This window comes from Dromiciops gliroides, chromosome 3, assembly GCF_019393635.1.
Source record: "Dromiciops gliroides isolate mDroGli1 chromosome 3, mDroGli1.pri, whole genome shotgun sequence".
Lineage (NCBI taxonomy): Eukaryota > Metazoa > Chordata > Mammalia > Microbiotheria > Microbiotheriidae > Dromiciops > Dromiciops gliroides.
Window position 1 is genome coordinate 567,818,676 of NC_057863.1, and position 21,715 is coordinate 567,840,390.

Sequence of the window (21,715 nt, forward strand, 5' to 3'; positions counted from 1 at the left end):
GGGTCTAGGAGGATGAAAGTATCCTCAATACCAATAGGAAAGTTCAGAATAGGGGAGAATTTGAACACAGAATAATGAGCTGTTTTAGACACATTGAGTTTGAAATGGTTACTGTACATTTATTTCAAGATATCTAATAGTCAATTGGGGATGAGGAACTTTTGTCTGACTGTATCATTGAGATGTTGCCTACATCTGACTCACTCCCTAGGGTCAAAGGAAACTATTATTAGTGAATGTTCACTTTCTAATTAAATTGTATGTTTTACCAGGCAAATATTATATACACACACAGACACACATATATTTGTGTGTATGGGTGTATATGTATACATATATGTGTGCATATTTATATATATAAATATACATACATATGTATATATAAAAAGCATTTGTCTGGTAAAACACACACATGTATACACAAACATATATACATATATACACATGTACATATATACATATATTTGTACCTTTATATCTGTGGGTACATACTACACACTCATATACATACAGTAACAAAATGGCATTTCTTCAGCATAATCCCCCTTAGGGCCCAAATGTTCCTAAAACCTGGATACTGTGGTAAAAATTATTTGTGATAAAGTTAATATTGCGGTTTTTAGCTGACTCATTAGGGAGGGGCCACACCTGGCCCACCCTGAGATTACATATGCTACTGAGGTCAGAAGGAGAACTCTCCATAGGCAGTTTTTGAAGGACCTCACCTTTTGCGGAAGGAAAGATTGAACACTCCCTGAAGGGAGTCAGAGGGTTCTTCCAGAACGTTAAGCTTCTCTCTTGGACTTCTCCCCTCGCAGTGGTGGTGTGAGTTCTCTGTCTCAGGCAGCTATTTTTCCCAGCAGGTGCAGGCAACTCTAAACTGTCCAGGTTTTGGTGAGTTAATTACAGAAAACCCTAAATTCCTTTGAAGTAGCTTAATTGGAAATGGTCTGGGGATTGCATAGGTTAAGTTTAGAGTTGAGAGTATTTATCTGTATTTCTTTTTTTTCCTATTTCCTTGTCTTTGATTTTTATTAGTTTTACCTTTGTTGTTTAATTAATTTCCCAAGTAATAAAATCTGATCCCTTTGTGAATTAAAGCTTAAATGCTCCTTTCTTATTGGCCTGGGAGAAATATCTAAAAAGGGCAGTTCAGAGGGGAGGTTGGACCTAAAAGGTCCCTCATATTTCCGGGACACCAATATTAAGGCAAATCACCCAAATAATGCAATGTATATCAAATTTTGGCCCTCACAATACATGGTGGCTTGGATAATACTAGAAGTTGCATTAACCAAGAAATGTCTAGATACTGCTTGGAACCACATCCCTAGGCTGGAGTAACTTGAAGATTGAATACTGTTCCCAGCCTTTTATCCATTAAGTCTGATAAATCCATCAATTATTCATCATAGCACCAAGAAAAGTCCCAACAAGAGCTGAGTATTAAAATATACTTCCCTTCTTTTGGTAAAGAAGTGGGTGACTACAGGGACAGAATGAGATATGCCCTGTATGGTCAATTTGGCCAGTTTGTTTTGCCTTTATATATATATATATATATATATATATATATATATATATATATATATATATATATATATATATATATATATATATATTTAGTGAGGCAATTGGGGTTAAGTGACTTGCCCAGGGTCACACAGCTAGTAAGTGTTAAGTGTCTGAGGCCAGCTTTGAACTGAGATCCTCCTGACTCCAGGGCCAGTGCTCTATCCACTGCACCATCTAGCTGCCCCCCCTTTTTTTTTCTTTCTATATTTCTTAATTGCAAAGGAGGGTTCTATTGAGACAGATATTAATGGGAAGTGACAGCAATATACATAATTTAGTAAAGCATCAAAAATTAAAAGAATTACATCACAGACTATGAGAATATCAAGGTTTAGCCAATGGCAGCAAAGAAAAACAGGGCAATTATTTCTGAATCATGTGAACAATTCCAGGAATACAAAATGGGAAAGACAATAAAGTAATTCAAGCACTGGAAACAGCAGCAGCTTGGGGCAGTTTGCACACACAAACAGTATTTGCTAATGGGGGTCCTTGAACCAGCATATTCATAAAAACTCATGAAAAAATGTACCCAATAAAGACCTCTACTGATAACAAAGTAATCAAAGTACATTTTATGGTTCACATGAAACCCCTGGTCTAAGGAGGTCAAATCCCTGAAACTTTGACATACAAACCAAATTAATCTCCTTTAATGTCTCTTAGTTACTCCCATACAGCAAACCCAGGATATTTCCTCTGTCTATCTGTGTACCACTATGATTATCAACCAGAACTTTTACAAATAATTTATGTACGGAAACTGCTACTTGCAGACTCTGATAGTGTTTTCTGTTCCAGCTATAAGCCTAAATTGTTTAGAGCAAAAGTTCTTCACCTGGGGTCCATGGATCCTCAAGGGTTTGATGAATAGACTTCAGGTGGTGCATGAACTTGAATGGGAAAAAAAATCACCCCTTTACTTTTTTTTTAATGAGGCAATTGGGGTTAAGTGACTTGCCCAGGGTCACACGGCTAGTAAGTGTTAAGTATCTGAGGCCAGATTTGAACTCAGGTACTCCTGACTCCAGGGCCGGTGCTCTATCCACTGTGCCATCTAGCTGCCCCCACCCCTTTACGTTTAATTTTTTTTTTACTTTGAATAGAAAGAACTGATAGTATCTGAAAACAGATGGAAACACATTTTAATTTTTTTTTCCTCTTTGACAATTCCTTAATCTGAAGTTTTGGGTTTTTTGACACCTTTACTTTTATTAACCCTTGCTTTCCTTTGGAATCCTATGCATTGTATTGTATTTTTGGGTAATCTTGGCTTGTCTGGGCATGCTGCGTTTGGGTAACTTGGAGGTGCCCTTGAGGAGCCTTTTGAAGAATGTCTAGAACTCCGTAGAATCCTCCACCTCCCCTACCACATAGGTGAGCATAGCTTTCCTTGATTGACTCTATGGGGTTGGGGGGACAGGGTTAAAGAGGGGACAGAGGCAGAGGGAGAAGAGAAAGATAGGGGAGAGACAGGAGGAAAGAGGAAGATATACAGAGGGAGGCAGTGAGAGAAATACAGAGAGAGAAGATTTACTTACCTGTAGTCATTTGATGTTATAAGTAATAGACCATAAGCCCCTAAAGGCAGTATCTTGTATTTGTACTAATATCCCCTGTGTCTAGTACAGTGCCTGTCACATAATGCCACTCAGTAAATGCTTTTTGATTAACTGAGTCCAAGCTATACCTTCAAGATGCATGGCAGGACCAATAAAAGGGTTCTATTATACTCTATAGCCCTAAATCATTCAACTACTGTTGCATGTTGTTTCTGAAAAAGACTGCCCAGGAAATATGGCCTGTATATACATAAAAGTCCATTTTGGTTATCTAATTATGAATGGTTACTAGTAGGGTTTATTTCTTATATGACACTCAAAATGAGTATAGTTTATATATTTCATGGTACATTATATAACCCTCCAAGTTGGTGGAGGACACCACGTCTGCAACAGTAGAAAAAGACACTAGGGAAGAGTCTCTTGCTAGAAAACATACTTGGGGGAGAGGGAAGGGTGAGATGGGTGGGGAAAGGAAAAAAAAACCTAATTCCACTAAAACAAGCCATAGAATTCCCATAATTCAGAAGAAAACTCATTCAGGCAATACATAATATCAAAGAAATCCCTAGTGAGATGAGTGTTGTACACAAAATACAGACAGGATCACTGCCCTAAATGACCTTGAAATCTAAATGAGACAGAACAAATAAAAATGGAAACAAACTTAAGGCATCAGTCTTTACACTCCCCCACCTTTTCTATTTTTCTGAGCTTTCTGGCATTCTTTATACTTAGCTTGGTGGGAGGAAGGAGGAGTCATTCTCTTTAGGGGTACAGAAGAATTGTATATTTGGACTTTTGAAGATAACTACAAAACCTGTGAGCTTGAGATTTTTAATTTTTCTCTTTCTTTTCAAGTCTAGGAGCCAGGATAGGGAAAAAATTCTCTGATTTGGGGAAATCCAGACAAGACCTGATGGCTTGCTTTTCATTGTAGCATCACAAACCCCCTTCTTCAAGAAGGGAGGCAGAAGGTGCTAGACTCAGAAAGCATCCAAGGCCATTAAGAAAAGAAAAAAATAGCCATCTTAACAGACCGGAAATAACTACTTAGAGACATAATATTCTTCTCTAAATCAAAGACTTATGAATCATCCACTGATAAGGAAAAGGGCCAAAGTCAATACCAAATTAAAAGAAAGGATAAAGAGGAGAGGATGTTGCACAAGATTATAGAAGTTCCAACCCAACCATTTAAACATGTGGTCAACTTTTTTTTAAAAATGAGATGTGGACAAATGACATCAACTACATTCCCAATTTTAATTAATACAAAACAGTTGCCACAACTATGAAGCCAAAAGAGCTCTCAAACGTTCTCAGTCAGCAAATACCTAATATACTTTAGCAAGTCAGGAGACAGGATTGTCAAGGGAAACACTGGTTTAAAGTATAAACTCATTTTCCAAACATTGTAGATGACTGATGAATATAATCAGTATCACTTGATAGTGAAAAGCTGTTAAGGAGAAGAGAAGCTATAGAAGTCTTGGAATAATATCCAACTAGACTCAGTCATTCTGAAAATATTTGGAAATAAAACAGAAAAGAGGGTGATAAATAGAAATGAATTAAGCCCATGGTAAAAAATGAAGGGAAGGTAACTCCCAAAATCTCTTAGCAAAGGTAAGGCTATAGGAGAATAAGTAAGATGGGAGAAGGAGTGAGTGAAACAGTAGGAAATAACGAGGGAAATCTCAACTTAATCAAGGAGGACTGAAAAATATTCCAGAGATAGAGACTTTATAATGAGTCTAATTTACAGGCAGTTGATACACACGTATGTCACTTGCTCTGAAAGAGTGCCATACTTCCATGGACAACATCATACCTTTGGAGAAGGGAAATCAAATCTTTTGGGGACAACAGACATCCAAAAGGGTAGTAGAATATGGACCATGAAAGGAGACTGAATGGTTAATAGGAAAGAAAACATGGTGGGGGAGAAGTATGGGTAGAATTGAACCTTACAATTTGAAACACAGAGAGATTTCTACCATGGAGCAATGCCTCTATCCTCTCATTATCTTCTTCATGGATTTATACTTCTAGCAGTAAGACAAATATAAATATAAAGGAAGGGAGAGGATCTACAAGACAATGACATAGAAATTGTTTAAACATTTAGAACTCACTTGTTACTTTAGAAGTTCTAATTCCATAAGGAATAAAAGGACGTTAAGAAAGTAATAAGCAATAATATAGATTCTGAACCAAAGGATAAAAGTTTAGAATAGGTGAAAGGAAGTAATGAAGAGAACTAGAACAAAATAATCTTTCCTAGAGAAAGAGTAAAAGAAAAAACTAAGAGACAAAAGAAGCTAGAAAAATTAGCAAGCAAAGGAAATGTGAGGGGGTATGTTGGAAATAACCAATTTAACTGAGAGGGGGTAAAGGTGTAAGTAAGAAGGGGGAAAAAAGAGGAGTAATAATTAGATGATTAAATAAAAATAAAAAACCATCAGTAAGTTAAATGAAACTCCAAAGCAAGAGAAGATGTTGACAACCTGGAAAGAATAGAACTTGAATAAATTAGACCAAAAGAATGAGAATGACATTCAGTAAGAAAATAAAACTCTATAATCTATTGCTTAGATATCTAAAAAGGAAAGACATACATATAATAAAAATGAAAACCTGGGTGACATAATTGACTATGAATCAAGTGAATCCCAAAAGCCAGGAGTTGCAAACATGATATCAAACAAAGCAAAAGCAAAAAGTCACATTATAAAGATAAACAATGAAACTACACTATGTTGAAGGAAAGATAGACCACAAACTAATATCAATGTTAAATATACATTCTCCTAATTGTAAGGGGCTAAAATTTGAGCTAGTCTGTCTAAAATATCTAATGAGTGGTCACCAATAAATTATAAGCTTTAGCAAGAGTTTAGACTTTTAAGCATTTATTAAGGAGAATAAGAATTTGGTGAAGAGAAAAAGGCCTAGATTCATCTATCTATCTCAGGAAGCTACAGTTCTCCTTCTCTGCTCTCCATGAGAGTCCTGGCAAAAGAGAGTGAGAGAGCCAGCCTCACTTGCCCCTTCTTCCTCCCACAAGCAAATGTTACTTCCTGCCACCAAAGAAAAGCCACATGGCTTGCCCTCAGTTACCTTCTCCTCATGGCTGAGCTTTCCTACAGTAGCTCTCCAGCAGGTGGCATCATTCCAATTGTTACATAATGCCACAACATCCAAATTCACAAAGGAAAAATTAGGTGAATTACAAGAAGACATAGCTAGTAATGCAATAAGGGTAGAATATACTAATGTTCCTCTTTCAGACCAATACAAAATGATACCCCCCCACAAGGAATTTATATTCGAAAAGAAGAATATTATATGTACATTAAATAATACATGTATACATACAGTAAAAATATATTAAATATTACATATATAAAGTAAAAGCCAAGACACAGCAAAGCAAATCCAACTGAATAAAAAAATAGAGGGTGATATGAAATATTTCCTTGAAAAAAACAGCTGACCTGGAAAACAGATCCAGGAGACATAATTTGAAAATCATTGGACTACCTGAAAACTACGGCCAAAATAAGAACTTAAACACCATCCTCCAAGAGATTGTCAGGGGAAATTTCCCTGATATTCTAGAAGCAGAAGGTAAAATAGAAATTTAAAGAATCCCAAAAGGAAAACCTCCAGGAATATTATAGCAAAATAAAGTATATTCCAATAAATTTAAAATGGGAGAGTATGACAATAACTGGAGAAATAAGGAAAAACCTCATGAAGAAGGTAGTGCCTGAACCATTATTATTTGTAAGCTAAGTATTCTATAAAGCAGAAGTGAAATTGGAGTATATTTATGAAATGAGGGACTTTTTTCAGTGTCATAAAGATTATAGAGATGGGTATTGGGGAAAAGCCAAACAGATTAAATGGAAAAAAGAATGTGAGAATGGGAGCAGTGAATTAAGACTAGAGAGGTAGGTAGATGGGAGCAATGTTATGGGGTACTAGCAGTGCAATCTTGTATTCTTGCCATTAATAGTGTCAAACTCAAATAGAAACAGAAGCCACTGATCCATATATAAGGATCCCTGTGTACTGCATTTTGACTTAGTTTTTAAAATAGGAATAGGAGGGACTCTGACCACAGGGAATATTTATTGAAACTAAGTAACTAAGTCTCCCCTTTTAGCTTCCCCACATCCACATGGGCCTGGCCATAGCCCATGTGGGTATGCTAAGCCAATTGGAGACTCAGCATGACTAAGAACCGCCCCCCCTCCCTGTGAGAGAGACAGTTAGAGACAATTAGAGGCAGTTGGTAGAAAAGGGAGAGGGGAGTTGGTCTGAGGGGAGTTTGTTCCGAGAAAAAGGGAGAAGGAAGGTAGACAGAGGAGCTGCTGGTATTTGACCTTCTGACAAAAACAGAAGAGACTACAAAGCTAATTCTCCTTAGAGGTACAGATTTCAGGTGGTAGTGAGTTTGTTTTTAAGGCAAAGCTAGCTCTTTGGAGTTAGCTGGGCTGCAGGCAGGTTTGGGGTGCCTGGGGCCTTTTTACCCCAGAGATTTATACATTGTTGCTAGTTCTTTTAATCTCACTTGTGTTTTGAATTTGTTCCCATTAATAAACCTGTTTTGTTTTTGAAAGAGGCTGTTTCTTTTTTTAATTTAATTTTAATTTTTTTTCTTTCAACAACAAACATTTATTTTATTTTTTCCAGTTACATATAAGGGTAGTTTTCAACATTCATTTTCATAAGATTTAGAGTTCCAAATTTTTCTCCCTCCCTCCCTCACTTTTCTCCCCCCTCCACAAGATAGCAACCAGGTTATATATGTACAATCCACAAGTGCTTTTTTCATCAGTTCTTTCTATGGGGGTGGAGAGTAAACTTCATCATTAGTCCCTTGGGATTTTCTTGGATCATTGCATTGCTGAGAGTAGTTAAGTGATTCACAATTGCTCACTGAACACTACTTCTGTCACTATGCACAATGTCCTCCCAGCTCTGTTCACTTCACTATACATCAGTTCATGAGTCTTTCCAGGTTTTTCTGGGATCATCCTGTTCATCATTTCCTATAGCACAATACCATTCCATCATAATCATATACCACAGTTTCTTCCATCATTCCTCAATTGATAGAAATTCCCTTTATTCTCAATTCTTAGCCACCACAAAGAGTTGCTATAAATAATTTTTGTACAATTTTTCCCCCTTTTCTCTTTTTCATGATTGCTATTGTTAACAGTTTCCCTTCCATCCTACTCTCTTCATCATGATATTTATTGTATTATCCATCTTCTCTCATCCTATCCCTCTTCAAAAGGGATTTGCTTCTGTCTTCTGTTACCCCTCTCTCTTTATCCCCTTCCCCTCCTATTTCCCTGCAGGGTTAGAGACATTACTCCACCCAATTGAATGTGTATGTTATTCCCTCCTTGAACCAATTCTGATGAGATTGAGGTCTTTGAGCCAATTCTGATGAGTGTTAGGCTCATTTACTACCCAGATTAAATAGATCACTCCACCCAGTTGGGTGTGTGTGTTAATCCCTCCTTGAGCCAACTCTGATGAGTTTAAAGTCTCTGAGCCTTTTCTGATGAGTGTAAAATTCATTTACTGCCCTGCTCTTCTCCCATCTCTTCCCCCACTCCATAAGCCTTTTCCTGTTTCTTTCACGTAGGATTTCATCTCTGCCCTTCCCCCTCCCCCACCGCATTCCTCTCGCCCCTCAATTTAACCCTAAAGATGTCATCATGGTGCAGCTAGGTGACACAGTGGACAAAGCATCACCCCTGGACCCAGGGGTATCCCAGCCAGAACCCAGCCTCAGACACAAGACAGTCACCCACTGAACAACCCCATATATGTCCCCCAACTCCAATTTTTTATGGTTCTCTAGGGTCTTATATTTGAAAGTCATATTTGCCATTCAGTTCAGGTCTTTTTATCACAAATACCTGAAAGTCCCATTTTTTCCTCTGTAAGATTATGCTAAGTTTTGCTGGGTAGTTGATACTTGGTTGTAATCCCAATTCCTTTGCCCTCTGGAATATCATATTCCATCCCCTCCAGTCCTTTAATGTAGAAGCTGCTAGATCTTGTGCTATCCTGACTGGGGCTCCACAGTACTTGAATTCTTTCTTTTTGGCAGCTTGCAATATTTTCTTCTTGACCTGAGAGCTCTGGAAATTTGGCTATAATATTCCTAGGAGTTTTCCTTTTGGGATCTCTTTCTGGAGGTGACAGGTGGATTCTTTCAATTTCTAATTTAAAGAGGCTGTTTCTTTTCTTACCCCAATATTAAGGCAAGCCACCCAATTAAGTCTTGCTATACTAAATTTGGCCCTTACATGATGCTAGGAGGATTACAATTTAGGATTCTAGCCTTAAAAGAGACGGTAATTATGGAATACCACAATCTACTAAGAATCAAAGTTGCAACTAGCCAAAAGGACAATGAAAGGAAGCAAGGTGGATATACTTTAACTGCATCCTATTAACAATAATTTTTGTGTTAGAAGTTGCATAAAATATATCATACATATACATCCATGTATATGTACATAGGTGTATGTCTTACATATATGTATATGTACATGTGTGTGGATATATATTTCCAAAAGTAGAGAGGCCAGTCATATAACAAAGAGCAATGGGTAACAGAAAGACAACCTAATCTAGCCACTGGTTCCCTTAAATACTAAAAGACCTACAATTTGTTTGGGCAGATATAACAATAATTAATAATGCTTTAAAGTTTGAAAAGCAATTTTCAATTATTGTCTCACTTATTCCCAACAACCCTGGGAGGTAGATATTATTATTATTATTATTATTATTATTGTTATTATTAATTATTATCCCATTTTGCAGACAGGAAAACTGAGTTAGATAGAAGTTAAGTGACTTATCCAGCATCACACAACAAACTAGTATCTGAGGCTAGATTTGAACTCTGCTCTTCCTGAATCAAAGTCCAGTACTCTATCCATTGAGCAATCTAGCAGTCTAGACAATAAGAGGACATGTACAAGAATTATAAGGGATGAGAAGAAATGATGCATACATCAGAGTACAGTGAATTTATGTTGACAAGATCACAGTTCTATCAAAGCATGAATGTAAATTGCCCTATAGCAGGTTACCCTTTTCCATAACAATATGAATATTAATATTACAATGATCATTATATCTTACATTTCTATATTTACTTAAGAGTCTATAAAGCCTTTTCAAAGACATTAACTTTATTATCTGAAAATGTGGTAAGATAAGCAGTTGAATCATCAATGTAGACTTTAGAACTCTAACAGGTTCTGACAATCTTAAACTATCTGCAACCCTGTAAAGAACAAATCTTTACAACAGTTGGTTTTGCACAGTAGCATGGGATGGGGCTTTCAATTAAATCTCTGCCTCACAGGACTTTCCTAAAACAGACCAATGTATTTTCACAAGTTAACATAAGGGGCCACTATTCTGCAAGTTTTCAGATCTTCATTTGCATTTGTAATAGCAGTGCAGTTGAATTGCTTTCTCTCTTTGTGCTTATCTGAAACCAAACTGATACAAGTGTAGTGAATGGTGTGTTATTCTGTTATGGTTTTATTGCTCCCTAAGAAGAGTCTGGGTTTCTCTGCTCTATTTAAGTAAAAATAAAATGTAAAGATTTGGGGTGTTTCTAAGGAAAGTCAGAGTCAGTTACCAAGAAAATTAATCAAGCCACATATCTCGCAGAGAAGTTTCACTTATCATGTTAGTAAAGTGAGATAGTTATCAGTGCACTTTGAAACCTAGACTACTTAGGAATGCCAGAGCTATCTTTTCAGAGCAATAACATCATATAATTCATCTCTTCCTTCTTTTAGTAGCAAAATATCTCTGAAAACAAGGAGAAGAGTGGGGGGGAGGGGGAGATTTTCAACTAAATAGTTAGCACTTTAATGCATCTACCTTTAAATATCACTCTAATTAAGGTAAGAAACTTATTTTAAGGAGAAATCACTATTGATAGCTCTCTCTCTCCAGGAATGTATGTGATTCAACTGCAACAGAAAATTATCTTCCTTAAGTGATAAATGCTCAAAGGATACAAACAGGCAATTTTCAGACAAAGAAATCAAAGTTATCCATAGTCATATGAAAAAATGCTCTAAATAACTATTAATTAGATAAATGCAAATTAAAAGAACTCTGAGGTACTACCTCATACCTATGAGATTGGCTTATATGACCAAAAAATAAGAAAAGAAAAGAAAAGAAAATGATCAATGTTGGAGGGGAAGTGGAAAAACTAGGACACTAATGCACTGTTGGTAGAATTGTAAGTGGATCCAACAAGTCTGGAGAGCAATTTGTAACTATACCCAAAGTACTATAAAACTGTACATACCCCTTTGATCCATGAATAGCTCTGATAGGCCTATATCCCAAAGACATCAATAAAGTTGGGGGGGGGAGATCTATTTGTACAAAAATATCTATAACAGCTCTTTTTGTGGTGACTAAGAATTGGAAATTAAGAAGATGCCCATCAATTAAAGAATGGCTAAACAAGCTGTGGTATATGAATGTAATGAAAAATTATTGTGCCATAAGAAATGAGAAGAAAGGGGCAGCTAGATGGCACAGTGGCACACTTGACCTGGATTCAGGAGGACCCGAGTTCAAATCTGTCCTCAGTCAATTGAAACTTACTAGCTGTGTGACCCTAGGCAAGTCACTTAACCCACATTGCCCTGCAAAAAAAAAAAAGAAAAGAAAAAGAAATGATAAGCAGGATGATTTTAGAAAACCTTGGAAAAACTTACATGAACTGATACAAAGTGAAATGAGCAGAACCAGGAGAATTTTGTATACAGTAATACCAATATTGTACATTGAAGAATTGTGAATGACTTAGCTATTCTCAGCAATACAATGATCCAAAATAATCCCAAAGGACTCATGATGAAATATGTAATCTACCTCCAGAAAAAAAAAACTGATACTATCTGAATACAGACTGAAGTATGCTATTTTTCACTTTCTTCCTTCCTTTCTTTTTTATTCAAGTCTTCTTGTACAAAATTAGTAATATGGAAATGTTTTACATCATTGACTTCTATAACCTGGAATGACTTGCTTACCTTACTATCTCAGGAAGAGAGAAGGAGAAAAGGGAGGGAGGGATAAAATTTGAAATTCAAAACATTTTGTCAAAAAATTGCTTTAACATGTAATTGGGGAAAAATAAAATATCATATAAAGAAAATTATCAAGTACAAGGAATGGCCTCTTAAATCAGGTCCCTACTCTGAGACCAAACCAAGAAAGCAGAACTCATAAACCCCATATGCTCCATTACCATTGACAGCCTGAATGACAGCTCTCCTGACATTAACTTGTTCTTTTTCCCTGACATAATTATTAAAAAGCAAAGGCTGAAAAACCTTTACCTCCCCCAGGGTAGGACAGAAGAATGAAACACAGACATCATCAGAACCTTTCTTCCTAGACTGATTATATCCCCAGGGAAAGAGATCTAATCACTTCTGAAAGCTGCAACTTATCCCAACTTTTTCCCTGTATGGGGTAAACAAAATCATCCCTCTGTGAAGTTCTATTAGATTCACTAGGGCTGTCACACTAAGAGTGGCCCAGATGGGAAAAATACACAGGTGAGAACCCAGATGAAAGGGATAATAGTCTTGAAGTGGGGATGAAAAGATATGGATTCTTGTCCTGATTCTGTTCATCACTAGTAAGTCCTCTGTTTCTTCATATATAAACAGGGGAGGGTCATAATCCTGAAAAGCCCTCAAAATGCAGATAGCCCAATCCCTTCGTTTTGTAGATGAGGAAACTGAGGCTTGCCTTGCTTACTTCATAGTTCTGCTTTGGAATCAAATAAGATAATGCATGCAAGGTCCCTTTTTAGGCATAAAGCTCTACATACCTATCAAGTCAAGTCAGCAAGTATTTATGAAGCACTTACTATGTGCCAGACACTGTGTTAAAGCTTAGGAATACAAAGAAAGGCAAAAGACATTCCTTGTCCTCAAGGAGCTCACACTCTATAAGGATAACAAAATTCCAACAACTATGCATATACAAGGTATAGAGAGAACAAATCAGAGATGTCAGGCAGAAGGCACTAGGATTAAGATAGGTGGGGAATAGCTCCTTGCAAAAGGGAAAACATTGTTTGTCCTTCAATCTAGAAGAGGACCATGACATCAGGGAGGTGATAGCATGACTTGCAATGAAGTGGATTTAAGTGAGGCAGGACTCTGCAGTTACCAGCCTCACTCTCTCCTCCAGAGCTATATGGGTCCAATGGCAAGGTATACATCACAACTACTAGAGATGGCTGCAGATGTCTGAGGTAAGTGGGTAAGTGACTTGCCCAGGGCCCCATAATTAGTAGTGTCAAGCATCTGAGGCCAAGATTTGAACTTGGGTCCTCCTGACTCCAGGGCCAGTACTCTATCCACTGTGCCACCTAGCTGCCCCTGGGGGATACATTAGCTGAGACTTGAAGGAAACAAGAGAAGCTAGGCTGTTTGTTCCTTAACCATATTCTGGCCACCTTTTTGCCTTTCCTCATCTCTGGGTCCCCCAATATCTGGAATCTTTGATTTTAGGTTATAAACTTCCAGTCACCTGACTGGTGTCTACCTGCCTGATCAGACCTATCTGATTAGGATTCCTCCCCTCCCCAAATAACCCCTCAACTCTTTGGTTACTGGAGCTCCCATGATGCCAAACATTCCTAAAGCATGAACTCAGGAATCCCAGTGAGACTTTGGTATAACCAGATACCAGGTCTTTGGAGTACCCACAAGACCATTATGAACTCTTTCCTTGCTAAAGGCCATCATGCCCCAGGCTACCAGGTGACATCCCTTACCAGTTAGTCCCAATCCTGTTCTGGATATGTCAGTCAGAATTCCAATGTAAGGAGTTTGGTGGGCTGCTCTAGTATCCTTTCCTATCTCCCCAACCATGCTCCTTTGGTTGTCTCTGGGTAAGCCATGTTAAACCATATTGTCTTCATATTAAGCCTTCTATGAGACTTGCAAAATAAAAAAGTCTATTGTTTTCAGCATTTTTTTCTCCAAACCCTCTTTAACCTTAGCAACAGACACTGACAGTAGTTCATGTTATCATGATTTCCATTTTACAGATGAGGAAACTGTGTCTCCAAGAGGCTTAGTGACTTGTCTGAAGTCACAAGGCTAGGTAGTGATGGAGGCAAAGTAAGAATTCAAGTCCTTCTCACTCTTAGACCTCTGCTCTTTCTACAATACTCTACCAAAATATTCCCTGCCCTCAAGAATAGTACAGAGGTTCACAACACTGATACCAACATAGGCCCTGGCATAGAACATATATCTAGAAAAAAAGAAAACTTTGAAGCCAAACCTAAATGGACAGGATGCTTGAATAGATCTGAAAATTATTTTCTGTGCCTTCCAATAAATTCTCCATCAAGTATCTACCCAATATATTAGATATTTTTCTTTAGGTCTATTGACATTCCTTAGATGTCAGCCAGTGGATTACTTGACCATCTATCATCCTTTTCTCTTGCTACATGACAAGTCCATTTCCTTTTCCAATCATATTTTCAGGATGACATTTTTGTGCCACTTTTTATACAGACATTATTGGCAACATGCCACAGACTATTTATACCAATGCTTCATCTCCCCATTGCCTTGTAGTTTACTCATAATTTTGATTCTTCAGTGGTTGAGATGCTATATGATCCACAACAATATAGCATCATTGGGAGAATACTGGCATTTGAAATATGGGCTTAGATGGAAGTCAAAGAACAAATGCTGATTTTGAATATAGAATAACAACTTTGATTCTGAATGGGCAGGTTCAAAATATTTGAATGTTCAAATGAGAAGAATTTCAATATTTTTCTTTTGGATTAATCCACAGGTTAAATAATTATTCAATAAATCTAAAATCTCATGATATGGGTACTCCCTCATCCAGTGCATATGGTGAGCCAAAAGGTGACACCTTCGCATCCTATTCAAGCCCTCTCACAATCTGTCAAGCAACCATCCATGAGCCATGCTTGAAAATTATTTGATAATACCATACAGACTAGAAGCCAGAACAGTGCTTGAAACCTATATTTTAATCATAAATTTTATAGATTAGAATTACAAAAAAATTAAGAGATAAAAACAAATACTATTAATAATATAGTATTTCATTTTATTTTTAGAATATAAAAATAAATAGATAAATATGTTAGATATATTCAAAAACTCTCATTAACCTTTCTCTGGTATCATCCTGAATCCTGGTTCATAAGCAAAAGTACTCTCTTGTCACTTATCCCCAATTTTCAGCCTCTAAATACCTTTGGACTACTTGTCCCATAGTAACTGGCTACTTCAACTTATTTAAGGAGATGATTTTCACTGTTTCCACACTAATGAAGAGAAAAACCCTTTGTCATGCCTTCTAGTTATGTAGGTCTGTCCCACTCCCTCTGCCTCTGTTTCTTCCTCTCTACGTGGTAAAGAACAAAAGCAGGAAAAATACTATAAAGAACATTTCTATGCTGACAATATAAAAGTCCAAAGACTAGATATTCTCCCATCTTGAGAACTTCTCAGGCACTTTCCTTCTTTTTTTCCTAATGTATAAGTCCCTAAAGTTTCCTACCCCTCCTGATATACACCTCATTTACAGTGATTTTCTAGTCTTTATCTGAGGTTGTCCCTAGCAACTGCCTAGCAATGGATTCAAATCATCACTGTCTTTAATACAAACCTTCCAGAATATGTTTTCTGAAGCAGCTTGCATCCCTTACTTAAAACATAGTTTTATATTCTGAACAGAGGGTTCTGAACAGAGATTTAAATAATTTTCATAAAATTGGTGCATTATTTCAAAGGCAGATGATATTATAAAAATATGACTGGGTTTAGAATCTGAGGACCTGGATTTGAGACTTAGTTCTGACCTTTTCTTCCTCTGTGAATATGGAAAGATAATTTAACCTCCTTGAGCATCAGTTTCCTCCTATGTATAATGGAGAAAATAATACCTGCATTACTAACCACAATGGATTATTGGGAAGAATTTGTAACAAGCTGTAAAATTCAAGCTTGTCATCATCATCATCATTAGCATTAGCACTAATCATATGAAGAATATTTTTTCATTCTATTCACTTTCATATTCATTAACATCTCATCTCTCAGTTATCATTGTCACTAGTAGTTGAGGGAAGGAATACATTTTGAACATAAATCCTAGGAGTATTCTAGGTAGACTTTGGAATAAATTTGACTTTGCAAACCTGTACTAAAGAATTTAAAGAGGGACAGAGAGTGAAGTAGGCTAATGAAGTTTCTTCCATGCTGTCCTATGGAATGAAACTAGATGAAATCATCCATTTATTCAATTAATTTTCAATTAATAATTATGAAAATATATTATGTTCCAAGTACCAAACTAGGTCCACAATGAAATTCTCTTCTTTCCATGTAAGGTAGCACTTTTCCATTTGTGGGGTAAATTCAGTCCATCTTATTTATGAGACATATTGGTACTGGGATAGCATTGATTCAACATTAATATTTCAATAACTCATTTTATCAATTTTTTTCTTTTGTAGCTACACATCAAAATAATAGTACCTTCAAATCTTGAACAGTTTCAGGAACTGCTATGTCCAAAAGAATTTGGTTTCTGGTGGCTGACCCACTGGAGATGAGCCTCTCCAAACTTTCTATGCTCATCATCACAGCCAATTACAGGCTATTCATAATATTTCTAGCACACATAAAACACAGAAAACCTGATCTTTACAGGTAAAGCTTTCAAAAATTCAGGATCAACTTCATGCCAAGAAATAGCATCTATGTAGGATTAAAAGAAAGAGTTCAATATTTAGATGACAGATGTTTTAGAAGCACCTACCATGTGTTAGGAGATATAGAAGATATAAATGAAATTAAGAAAAGGTCCTTGCCCTCAAGGAACTCTAAATCTAATAGGTCAAGAACTATAACTATCAGATCTTGTGGTGAATTGAGGAATAGAAGAGGAAAGAACTTCAGGAAATAGAGTTTGGGCCCAAAAGAAAAAATAAAAATATTTACAACTATATGAAAGATTGCTCAAAATTACAAATAACAAGAGAAGTTCAAATTAAAACATCTGTTTCACTTCATACCATTAAGAAAGTAGCTGAAATGCCTATAACCTTTGGCCCACTGCCAGCGACATACTTTCAAGGAGGCCAAGATAAAAAGATTCAAAAAACAAGCCCCACATGCACCAAAATATTTATAGTAGCAATTTTGGCAAAGTGCTAAACAAATGTAAGTATATATAATTGTATATTACTATGCATAAGAAAATAAACATTAAGGATTCAAATTTATATAAACCATGGGAAGGGATGTCAAGTGATTAAAAAGGGAAGTAAGACAAACCACTAAAATAATACACGCAGTGACAACATGATGAATGGAAAGAACCTAAATCACAACCTTATAGCCATTTGCAATGCCCATGGTTTCATTAAAAATATTTCTGTTGGGGCAGCTAGGTGGTGCAGTGGATAGAGCACTGGTCCTGGAGTCAGGAGGACCTGAGTTCAAATCTTGCCTCAGACACTTGACACATACTAGCTGTGTGACCCTGGGCAAGTCACTTAATCCCAATTGCCTCACCAAAAAAAAAAAAAAATTATGTCTCCCAGACAGTGTTGCTTTCAAATCATAGTATAGCAAGAACCATGTCTCTTATTGGCAGATATGCTGCCTAGACAAAAGGACCCAATGCTATCTTCTCTCTTTTTCCTAGGTATTTCAAGAAGTAACTCAGAAAAATTTGAACATCCTAGCCCAGATGCCCTGGAGAAAGATGGGAACTGGAAGGATAATAAAAAATCCCAAATGCCACATAATGATAATGATCACACTTGGCTCCAAAAAAAGAGATGAAAAAATACATCTGCATTTCCTCATTGGAGAAGTGGGGAACTATGATTGCAGAACATTGCATAATAATGTTTGATTAAGTCAATGAATTAGTTAGTTTTTCTTAAGTACTTTCACTTTTTTCTTTTTTTTTTATTATGTGGATTGGCTCTCTAGGTAGGGGTTAAGAGAGAAATATATGTAGAAATAATGACATAAAAACAATAGATACCAAAATATTTGTAAAAGAATTAGAGTTGGAGATCTTGGGCAGGGGACAGGGTAAAAAGTAGAAATGAGAGAAAAGATAATAATCACTGAAAAACAAAGAAAAAAATGTGTTCAAAAATGTATCCAAAGGAAGAGTATGGGGCATGGTTCTAGAGAAGCCCAAACCAAAAATTTCCTGGAATTTCACCACTGGCAACTTTCCACTGCTACCATCCATTTCAGTTCAAACACTGTCTCACTTAAGCTCCCTTCTAGCAGACATCCCAGAAAAAAAGAGTCTGCCCTTACTTGATCCCTTTTCTTTTCTCTAAGTTCCTCCTATCTGCCAGAAGAAATCCCTTTATGTGACTGCCCCCCCAACCCCAAGGTTTTTCTTACCTGGTTTCCCTCTGTTTAGTCCTCTCTGACTACCTTTACCCCCTCAAGAACTTCAACCAGCATCAAATCATATTTGCTTTCTGATTTTAGGGTTTAATAAACTTTCTTTCTCTCTCTTATTACTCCTGCTTCACATATTCAGAGCTTCCATAACCTGTCTGTACAACCATGTGCATTCACAAAGCTCATGGTTTCATTTAATAAAACCTCTGCCTCCCAGACAGTGTTACTCTCAGATCATAGTGTATTAGGGACTATAAATCTCTCACTGACAGAGAGGCTACTGAGGCAGAAAGAGTCAATGCTATCTCCACTTCCTTTTCTAGGTTTTTTTATAAAGTGACAGAGAACAATTTAAACAATTTGTCTCAGCTATCCTGGGGGAAGTTAGAAAGTCGAAGTCAGTCAGCCAATAAATATTTATTAAGCATATACTATATGCTAGGTACTGTACTAAGTGCTGAGGATACAAATATGAAAAGAACAGTCCCTGTTCTCAAGAAGCTTACAATCTAATGGAGGAAGGCAAACCACAAAGGGAGGCTGAAAAGGGAGATGAAAGGGTACCTGGCAGGATCCAAAGGAGTACAGCTGGGTGGGAAATGAAACTATATTAGGCTCTGGTACTTTCCTTAATTGAAGAGAATTTGGGGAAGAGCTCATTCTTCTGCCCTCCAATCAGAGGAGCCCCAGGAATAGAGGATATTGATGAGACATGAGTTTCAGCTCTGATGTGATCTTCCAGGATTAGGCAGTTCCTGGGGAATAATGGAGAAGTTCAAAAGAGTGCAGAAAGATAGTTTTAAAAATAAGAAAATGTTCCCTCAGTCCCTGGACCCTGAAGGGAGCAGAAGATACACTGCCCAATTATTGAAGAAGAGAGGAGATAAATGGTTAGTGTATCATTACAAGCTTGTAAGAAGCAAAGGACAGAGACCTGAATACAATCTATAAACAAAGTGTTCTTATAACCACCATTCCCCATAGGCCTCTCATGTATGAGACCTGGGATTGTGAGGAACAGATCCAAATAAAGTTTAATAATGATGGAGGCAAAGTTTTGAGATTGTAACAACCTCAGAGGCTCTCTTCATGTGGGACATTTGTCACAGAGCTATTCCCCTGCTGGAGCCACACATGCTGGAGGCTGATGGGAAAAGTAGAGTCATGGAAGACATATGCCAGCATCTAAATTATCATCTTTTGGAAGCTGAGGAAAGTTTCAGAGTGATGAGACTTCAGAGCAAGAGAAGCCAGTGATGGTGTGGCTGCTTCCCGACAACCGAGGAGAACTTCAGGAAGAAAAGTAGAAAGAAGCTGGGGAGCACATGGGGCTGAGAAGTACTAAAGAATTAACTAAAGAATTATTGGGAGAGGAAAAAAGTTTCAAGAAGGAGAGCTGAGAAGAACAATGTCAGGGAACAGCCATGAGGGATGCCTGCTGAGAGCAAAGGGAGGGGACATGCAATGCTACACAGATTGACAGAGGGACTGAGGTTAGGCAACAAATACATACTACCCCTTGCTGGTACCCCAGTTTGGCCAATACTGTAAGTCATTAAAACTGCACAAGTCCCTGGAGCAAGGGTTGTGTATTAATAATAATACACACGTATTCTTTTCTGTGAGCTAAGCTACAAGGGTTTTCTGGGTCCATTAACTCAGGCTGTGTTTTTTTAAATGTCTTTGTATTATGGACCCCTTTGGCAGCTTGGCAAAGCCTGTGGACCCCTTTTAAAAATGTTTTAAGTACATAAAATAACAAAAGAAACTAATTATATTAAAAAAAAACAGATATTACAATTAAAAAGAAAAGAAAAGGCAAGTTCATGGACCCCAAGCTAAGAATCCCTGCTTTCACCTGTAGAGACAATTATTTGATTTTCTTGTTTTAGCCTTATGAGCCTCTCTGCTTATAAAGAGTACTATTGTCTACTCTTGGGAGAAGTTCCCAGATCATCTTGGTAAAGGAAATAAAAAACATAAATATGAGAAGTCACTCATAGTGACTATTATGTCCACAGTAGCCAGCAAAGGGACACAGTTTAGTCTGATGTAACTTGACTTTGACAAACTTATGTTGGCTCATGACAATGATTACTTTCTTTTTCTAGGTTCCTTTATGGTAAGAGGGAGCCTCAGGCAATAGAATCATCTATTTAGAATTGGAAAATACTTCAGAGGTCATCTAGTTCAACTCCTAACCAAATCATGTATCCCATCAAAAAATATTCCCAACATGTGACCATGTGACCATGTGACCTCTGCATGAAGACCTCCCCTCTGTGTCTGCCTATTCCATTCTTTTGAGAGTTATGATCATTAAGATATTTTTTATGTTGAACCAAAACCTGTCTCCCCATGACTTCTAATTACTGATCTTAGTCCTACCTTTTGGTACCAAAGAGAACAAGCCTAATCTTTCTGCCACATGAAAACACTTGAAATATTTCAAGACTTCTATCACAATCCACTTAAATCAATACTCTTCTCTAGGCTAAACATAGCTAGTTCCAATGTTATCCCTCCTCTGCTCTGACTACTGACCTCCCTGACTTCCTTTAAGTCCCAAATAAAATCCCTCCATCTATAGGAAGCCATCTCCAAGCTCTCTTAATTCTAGTGCCTTTCCTCTGTTAATTATTACCAATATATCTTGGATATAGCTTGCTTTGTATATATTTGTTTGCATGTTGTCTCCCCCCATTAGATTATTAGCTCCTTGAGGGCATAAACTATATTTTACCTCTATTTTGTATCCCCAGTGCTTAGCATAGGGCCTGGCACACTGTAAGTACTTAATATAGATTGATTAATAATTTTAAAAGAGTAGTTTTAGACTCACTCTCTTGGTTTGCCCCTTTGTGGTACCAGTTTTTCAGTGACCCTTCTAAAATGTGGCACCAATAAGTGTCTATGAGATTCTAGATTTGTTGTGACCATGTCAGAGTACAGTAGAACAATCACTTCCTTTATTCTGGCTACTACATTTCTAGAAGTGAAGCCTATGAGATAGTGTGAATTCCGTTT